The sequence below is a fragment of the Notothenia rossii genome (assembly GCF_949606895.1).
Source record: "Notothenia rossii genome assembly, chromosome: 2".
NCBI classification, from domain to species: Eukaryota; Metazoa; Chordata; class Actinopteri; order Perciformes; family Nototheniidae; genus Notothenia; species Notothenia rossii.
The window spans coordinates 66,208,947-66,216,876 of record NC_136904.1 but is presented as its reverse complement, the minus strand read 5'-3'; the positions used below and the strand labels follow the sequence as shown (position 1 = coordinate 66,216,876).

The 7,930-nt window shown below is 41.1% G+C and overlaps 1 pseudogene across 1 annotated transcript; it reads right to left on the bottom strand.

The window, feature by feature from the left end:
* Positions 1-3,028: 3,028 nt before the first annotated feature.
* LOC307029083 (putative nuclease HARBI1) lies at positions 3,029-6,727 on the bottom strand (annotated as a pseudogene). The gene has a single exon. The product of its transcript is annotated as a putative nuclease HARBI1 (transcript).
* Positions 6,728-7,930: the final 1,203 nt, after the last annotated feature.

Genomic DNA, 7,930 nt, shown 5'->3' with positions numbered 1-7,930 from the left:
TTTTAAGCCTCCTTGTTATCTGATATACTCCTGTCTGACCTGATAAAAAATGTTTCATTTCCTGTATCCGTTTTAAATTAAAAGCCCTCTAGCTTTTCGGTGTAGTCTGGCTATTAAACAAAAAACAGGGATGTTCACATACTTTAGGCTATATACTATGTGGTGTTTCAATAAATACATATTTTAACGCCCAACAAAAAAATCAAAAGGTCAAATATTACTTCTACTGACCACAAACTCTCTCATTGAGGTACACACACAGCTCCTTGAGAAGACAATCCCGCCCTAAATCGACATCATCAACCTAAGTGAAGGGGAATAAGAAAATAAAGAACCTATTTTGCTCAATGAAATGTGTACACTATTGACTCAATGTATAATTTTCTTAAAATTAATTCTTACTTGAGTCATGTTTGACATAATACAGTTCAGACGCTGGCCTATCTGTCCTCCTCTATTCTCAAAAACCTTCAGAAGTTTGTCAGATAGCACATCCAGCTAAGAGAGAAATCTTGATTGGAGGGGCAGGGTTGTTATGAGCTTAAACTCCGCATTTATCAAAGAAAACAAAATATCACAGTCATAAAATCATGAAATCATTTCATTTTCTAATGATGTTATGATTGTAGTTGTGTGCTTGCCTCAAAACGATGCAGAGAAACTGGTCCATGCATTTGTTACTTCAAGGCTAGCTTATTGTAACTCTTTATTATCAGGGTGTACCAAAAACTCAGTTAAGTTGCTTCAGCTGATTCAAAATGTATTGACCAGAGCACGGAAAAGGGACCACATTACTCCTGTTTTGGCTCTATAGTGAGAATAACTTTTTATATCAAGTACGAACAACCAGGTTAGACTACATTACATTTAATTTACGTTTTTTTCCAAAGCGACTTAAAATAAGTATTACTGTAATGTTAGACTACATATAAGAAACACCCTTATAGCCATTTCAACAAACAGAACATTATCACTTTTGTGAAGGAGGCTTTATCGCAGAATGTTTGGCTTTTGCCTTTCACTTTCTGAATCACTTTTGGCTAATAAATCAGAAAATGTGTATATCCCTACAATGTTTGCAGTATGTAAATGTTCTGAATAAATATTCAGAAATTGTCAGACTAATTCCAGTTTTCAATTAGTTAAAGATCAAGTTTAAGTTAGTCAAGTAAATCACACAAAACATTTGAATACTCACCATTTACTACAGAGCCTTTGGAACAATGTTCAAAGCAAGGCTGAGGTCAATCTTCACACCAATTACCTTACACAGAAAAACATATTTGAAATTATTTCAGTATTCACACACAAATAAAACAAAAATGTTCTGCTCCTTAAAGGCGACATTTACCATTTAATGATGTACCTTTAGGTTAATATGAACCGACTTCGGCCGAGATGGGCTCTTCCAGTGTAAAAGCTACAGTAGCCTCTACTAATGCAATGAGTACAACTTTGTACGGAGCCATACACATCAGCGTTGCGAGCTCATTTCCATTGGTTTCAATGGAGACGTGCACTGCAGCAGCGCTCTTCATGTGATGAGGAACGACCAATCACAACCGAGAAACATCTCAACTTCCGTAAACACAAGTGTACGGGAAATATGGAAGATAAGTTCATTTCACAGCGGGTGGATCGTAACCCTTACTTGATCTGTCCTGCATGTCCCCCATATTCATGGTATGTGCACCGCTGCTAAAATGTAACACAATCATTAATATCCTACACTTTCCAGTATCGCTTTCCGGGACACACCCCCACACACAATATTGTGTCTCTGTTTTGATCTGTGTGTATTTACGGTATTTACATGAACACAGAGCGGATCAAAGCAGAGACATAAACACAGTTTTTTAGGGAAAACACTGCGGTCCCACAGACAATATTGTATCTTAAACAATCAACACCTTAAATGGGTAAACATGGTCGCTTAACGTAAGGTAGGCCTACAACCTGCATCAACGCCCTTAAAAGTCGGCACAAGAGTAGACATACAGAGCCGGACCGACGCAGTAAAGTTCTACACCACCTGACAGCAGACATGAAACAATAATTTAAAACAAGACGTAGCCCATGCAAATATGCCGCAAGCTCATCCATCAGATATGACTCCCCCCTCCCCACTGAGCTCGGTTTAATGTGCATAACTTTGGGCAAGGTTCATAGTTTTAAATATTGTAAATCAAGCAACTGTCGAACGTACGCTCTACAAATACTCACAGTATAAAAAAACACGCTAAACACAAGTCAATCAATATAAACTCACCTTATGATTTTCATGGCTTTATCCTAGCTAACACCAGTGAATGACAATGTTTACAAATTGACAGCTGTATTTACGTTGCTCGTTGTAACGGCAAATGTGAACTCTGGTTTTTGCAAACAATGCGTCTTGTGATAACCTGTAACTATGACGAACATTTGATGACATTAAATAACTTTAAATAACTTTTACCTTGTAAAGATGTTCTCGGGACAGAACCAGCTTACTCCTCCGATGCGGGAAGAAAAAATGGTAGAACCCCTACCCCCCTCCTTTGTTTAAAAAATAAAAAGCTTCACATTTTAAAAAATAAATCAATTTTGCAATTTTTTTCTGCTTTACATCTTGTCCATTAAAGTGCCATATTGTTCAGGTTCAATTACGAAACTATTAAAGTACGGGTTTGAGTCCGACAATATTAATTTGTGAATAAAATATTTGTAAATAATAATTAGAAGCTGAGTAATCGGCTGCGGAGCAAGCTGCTGACGTATGTGCTCAGTGGGCGGAGTTACAGAGACAAACATAACTTTTGTCTTATTTCTTAACATGATTGAGACTTATAGAACGTACACCGCTCAAGATTAACATAGTTCTACATGATTGATTCATGTTTCGACGAGAAACATGAATAAATTATGTTTCATATATTAAATGCATATTTGCAAATTGAACAACCCCACTTTCCCCTTTTTTTCAGTGTAGGGGACAACGCTTTTGGGATCAACAAGCGCCTGATGAACCCGTTTCTCATCAGAAACATGGAGCACCATGACAGAATATTCAACTACAGACTCTCCAGAGCCAGGCATGTAGTGGAGAATACCTTTGGTATTCTGGCACACAAGTTCCGAGTTTTGCTGAGGACCATGAACCAGAGGCCAGGGACATGCAGAAAAATCATCACAACATGTGTGATCCTTCACAATCTCATCAGACTGAGATATCCAGCCCCCCACAACAACATTATGGACTTGGAGGACCAGAACCTGAATTTCATCCCAGGGGCATGGAGAAATTACAAAGTACTTCTGAATCGGGGAACACTGGAACCCAGGAGGGGAGGCAAATTAGAAGATACATGGGCCACAACTTTACCTCAAAGGCTGGTTCGGTACCATACAGAGGTCGCGTTAACCGATATCCATACTCACTGTTTGCCATGGACGTGTTGGGATTTCATGCGACATCAATGATTCCTTCTGCTGGGCTCGTGCATATTCATTGCATGCAGAGCAGTTCGACACATAGTCTTTTATCTCTGCTCTCATGTTTGGCCAGAACAGCGTATCCCTGGCACGCCTGTAACATGCCTCCCCCCCGATGTGGCTGGTGTGTATGCGTCTTAACAACTCTGCCCTTAAGGCCTTAGGGATAACAACGCACTGCCCTCTGTATAGTACACTGTTTTGCAAGTTGAGCTCATCCCTGAAGGGCCAGTATTCTCGCACCAAAAGGGGGGTGTCCTCTTTGAAATCAGGCCATCCCCTGGGCCCAGGAGTTCAAAACTTTTAATTCCTATCTGATCAGATCGGATTTGGATTTTGGAGAGTTCAAAACCAAAAAACAGGATTAGGATCACTTTGATATCCGATCAGATCAGGAAAATCCAATCCAAGCTTTAAACTGGATCAAATCTTCAAAATGGGTAGTTCAAACCAACAACACAGGATTGGGATCAGTTTGATGCCAAAAAACTGGATTATCCTGATCCCACTAGAGGGGTGGATTTCCAATGGATTACCAGAGCAAAATGTACTGTACAATTTATTTTAAAATATGTTTCAATTTAAATAAGATGGAAACGTTTGTTAACTGAAATAATACACCATTTTTAGCCTTCATGGGAAATACATTTTATTTTTTCCATTTTTGCTCACGTTTGTGGTGGCCTATTTTGTTTTCAACCAAATGTTGATGACATAAATATTGATGCTCCTAAAAGTATCACAGCAAAGATTGTCAATCACAAATGTAATTTAGATTAAAGTAAAAATATCTTCAACAAAAAAAAAGTCCATCATCTGTCATCACCTTTCAAAAGTAATTGCGGACAATAGCATCTCGCATTGCACCACCACTCAGTCTGTCATTTAGAGGGAAATCCATAGGTGGGCCTAGATCATCAGCAGGTGCGAGGGGCTCTGGGGGATCATCGATGTCAGAGAGGGGGACTCTGCGATGGACAGCGATATTGTGTAGCACAATACAAGCTAGTGTTATGCAGCATGCTCGTTGGGGTTCCACTCTCATATAGTTCAGGCATGCAAAACGCCTCTTCAGTACTCCATTCAAGCGCTCAATGGCACACCTTGTTCTTCCATGGGCGTTGTTGTAGCGCATCTGTGAGGGAGGAAAAAGGTGTCATCACCCATGGTAGGAGTGGGTAAGCACTGTCGGCTAATATAACTCCATCCGGCCTGTTGGTTTGAAATTCAGTGAACAACCAGCTCTCTCTGAAGATTCGTGCATCATGGACTGACCCAGGTCATCTCACAACAAAGTTGGTGATGGCAAGGTCAGCATCTCCCATAAGTTGCACATTGATGCTGTGCCTCCCTTTCCTGTTGACATTCCCACTCCCTCTGAGGAGGTGCTTGAATATGTACATGGGTGCAGTCAATCACCCCAATGGTGTTGGGCATGTCTCCCAGAAGAAAAAATAGCTGCTTCACTTTGGCAATATGGCCATCATTGGGAAAAGTCACAAAGTGATCCAGCTGACGAGCCAGTGCATCAGACACAGCTGTCACCACTTCCCCCAATGTTGTCCTGTGGACTCCCATGCTGTCAGCTATGACCTGATAGAATGTTCCACATGCGTAAAAGCGCAGGGCAATGAGGACCTGTTCCTCTACAGTCAGAGCATGACTCCGCAAGGTTCTGCACTGCAGTTGTGGCCTGACCAGATCAGCAATGTAGTTGATGTCATCAAGTCCAAATCGAAAACGATTGTACAGTTCTTCTGTTGTGTACTGTTGGAGAGGTTTGGGGCGCTCGGTGTGGACCCTTTGGCGGTAACCTCTCCTTCCAGCATGGAAGATGTGAACAATCCCTGCCATGACTGTGTTCTGACTGTTATTTCAGTCAGTAGGCCTACATCAGTCTCTGAAATTGCAAATACACACCTGGAATGCATTTCCAGATTGGTTAGGCCCTGTGGTTAATTATGTAATTAATAGCAAGGCCAGACCTATAAAACTAATTGCTGACCTGACCAAACCATTGAGTTGGAAAGATGGACAAAAAGGGGCCTAATTTTACCTCTGCTGAGACCCATGCACTGCTGCAGAGTGTAAGACATAATTATGACTCCATAGTTGGTAGCTTTAAAAGAGAGGGTGGAGCGACGAAAGTGAAGAGCGGAATATGGATGGAGGTGACAGACAATGTGAATGCCACAGGATCTGGACACAAGAGGACGGTGGACCAAGTGAGGTTGAGGTGGAAGAATTTGAAGCAGCAAGCTACCAAAGACCACAGCCAGGCTAAAAACCCACAGACGGGTAACAAAGCCTATAAAAGGGGAGAATAAACGGATGTGGTACTGGATATCATTGGTGGTCAGCAGTCACAATCTTTACAGGGAATACCAAACGTTTTACTGGATGGTGAGTCGCAGGTATGTGTGATTTTATCCTTGTCCCTATTGAACTACAATTATTATCTTGTATAATAGCTATTTTCATAGTACTACAATGGCTATATTTCTTATATAGCATCCTAGTACTACAATTTTCCAGGAGCTTGTGATCATCTTATTAAGGGGTATAAAGTATATTGATGAACTTTCATTTCAGGTCGTCAATGCACCTGATATGACACACGAAGACGAGGTCCTCCTGACCCATGTGGATGCCGCAGCTGGACCTTAAGCCAGGCCTGATGATGACACCCTGCAAGAGCCACCTCGAAAGAGAAAATTCAAGCATACTTTTGCAAAGTGATTTGAAACGCCACATGCTCGGCAGGTCTTACTATAGGCTGGGCACTGCTCTCTGCCCCGTTTGTGTCCATTTCCACAGTATTTGCAGGTCCACTGCTGCTCTTTCTCAGCCGCTGTGTTTCTTTCCGCTGTTTTCCACTGTGTTTTGCGTCGTCCGCCTTGCCTGTCCACCATAGCATTAATACTGTCCGCCTGTGCCTCCGGGCTCTCAATAAGCCTCATGCGTGACTCCGTCAATTCTGCAAGGCGGCAAATCTCCACAGCTGTTGGCAGCGTTAGGTCCCGCTCACGCAGCAGTCGCCGTCTGGTGCTCTCGCTGGCAATATCGAGTACCAGCCTGTCCTTAATCAGTTCATCTTTCAGGTCACGGTACTCACATGATGATGCTTTTTCCCTCAGCTTTGTTATTAAGCTATCGATCGGCTCGTCCGGTCCTTGTTTGCAACATCCAAACGTGTATCTCTCATAGATCACATTTTTTGCCGGCTTGAAATAATCCCCCAACGCATCCAAAATTGTTTTGGGGTCTTTCTTTTGTTCCTCGGTCAGCATGACGTTGTGCATATATGCCGGTGTTGCAGTATAAGTTGAGTCATGACAACTGGCGACATTCTATTATTTTCGTCATAGGAATCCGGGGCGTGTACATTGAGGACCCATTGTTGACTTACCAGGAAAGAAACATCGTTTGTCGTTTACGTTCATCTTTTGCTATATCTGCCTTCCTAAGATCACTTTGCTGCACATTCAGTACTCGTATATGAGGTTGTGGGTGAGAGGCCGATATCGTGACGCTTACAGGGAGGTATCGAACATTACAAAGTAGGTGACTGTGTGGATGCCTGTTCAAAACATTGCAAACTTCAATAAATCATTTAAATTATATATTTGTGTCCGACTTTCATTTGTTCATCGTTCTTAATGTGATGTTTATTAGCTTTGATAGCTGTCCATACCTTCAGACAGCCTAAAAGTAAAACAAAAGTTGTTTATTAACAGCCCGAACGCTCATCGAGATGACTGGATCGGTCATGACAACTTGTGATCAGCTCCGATTAAATTGTGATATCAATTCTGTAGCTAACCTCCAGGGAGCACGTTTATTTTATGAAATACCTGTATCCCTCTCATCACAACAAGACTCTACACTGTGCAGGAAAAACAATTACATACATGAAAATAACCTTGATGCATGGGAATTAAACACACAAACTATCTTCTGTGGCTATACTGATATGTCACAGTAACGGTAAACCACAGAAAAGTAAGTCCAGCGGGGCACAAGTTGAATACATATAATACGGTAGTTCTATTATGCCTTTAAGCCTATACGTTTAACCCATAAGAACCCGGACCCATTTCTACTTTTGGGGAAATTAAGGGGAACATCATTTAGACTAAATAGACACATTTCTGACAAGTAACCCCCCTAGTGTCAAATATCTGGGCTTTAATGGTAAAGTAACTCTTATTTATAACTTAATTAACAAGGATGATGTTTTGGTTTGCATTTGTTTGAACATACTATGAATTGAAGAATAAAGCATATATTAACTAAATATAATTGAATCAGCTAAATTAACTGACCAGACCATACTCATATTTCTAATTGTGCATATATGTCACTCCGGGTTTACTGTGAATGTTTAGAGTTAAAGTCCCGATGTGACACCATGTGTCACAGCAATATTTATGGCATTTGTTTCATATCAATTTCA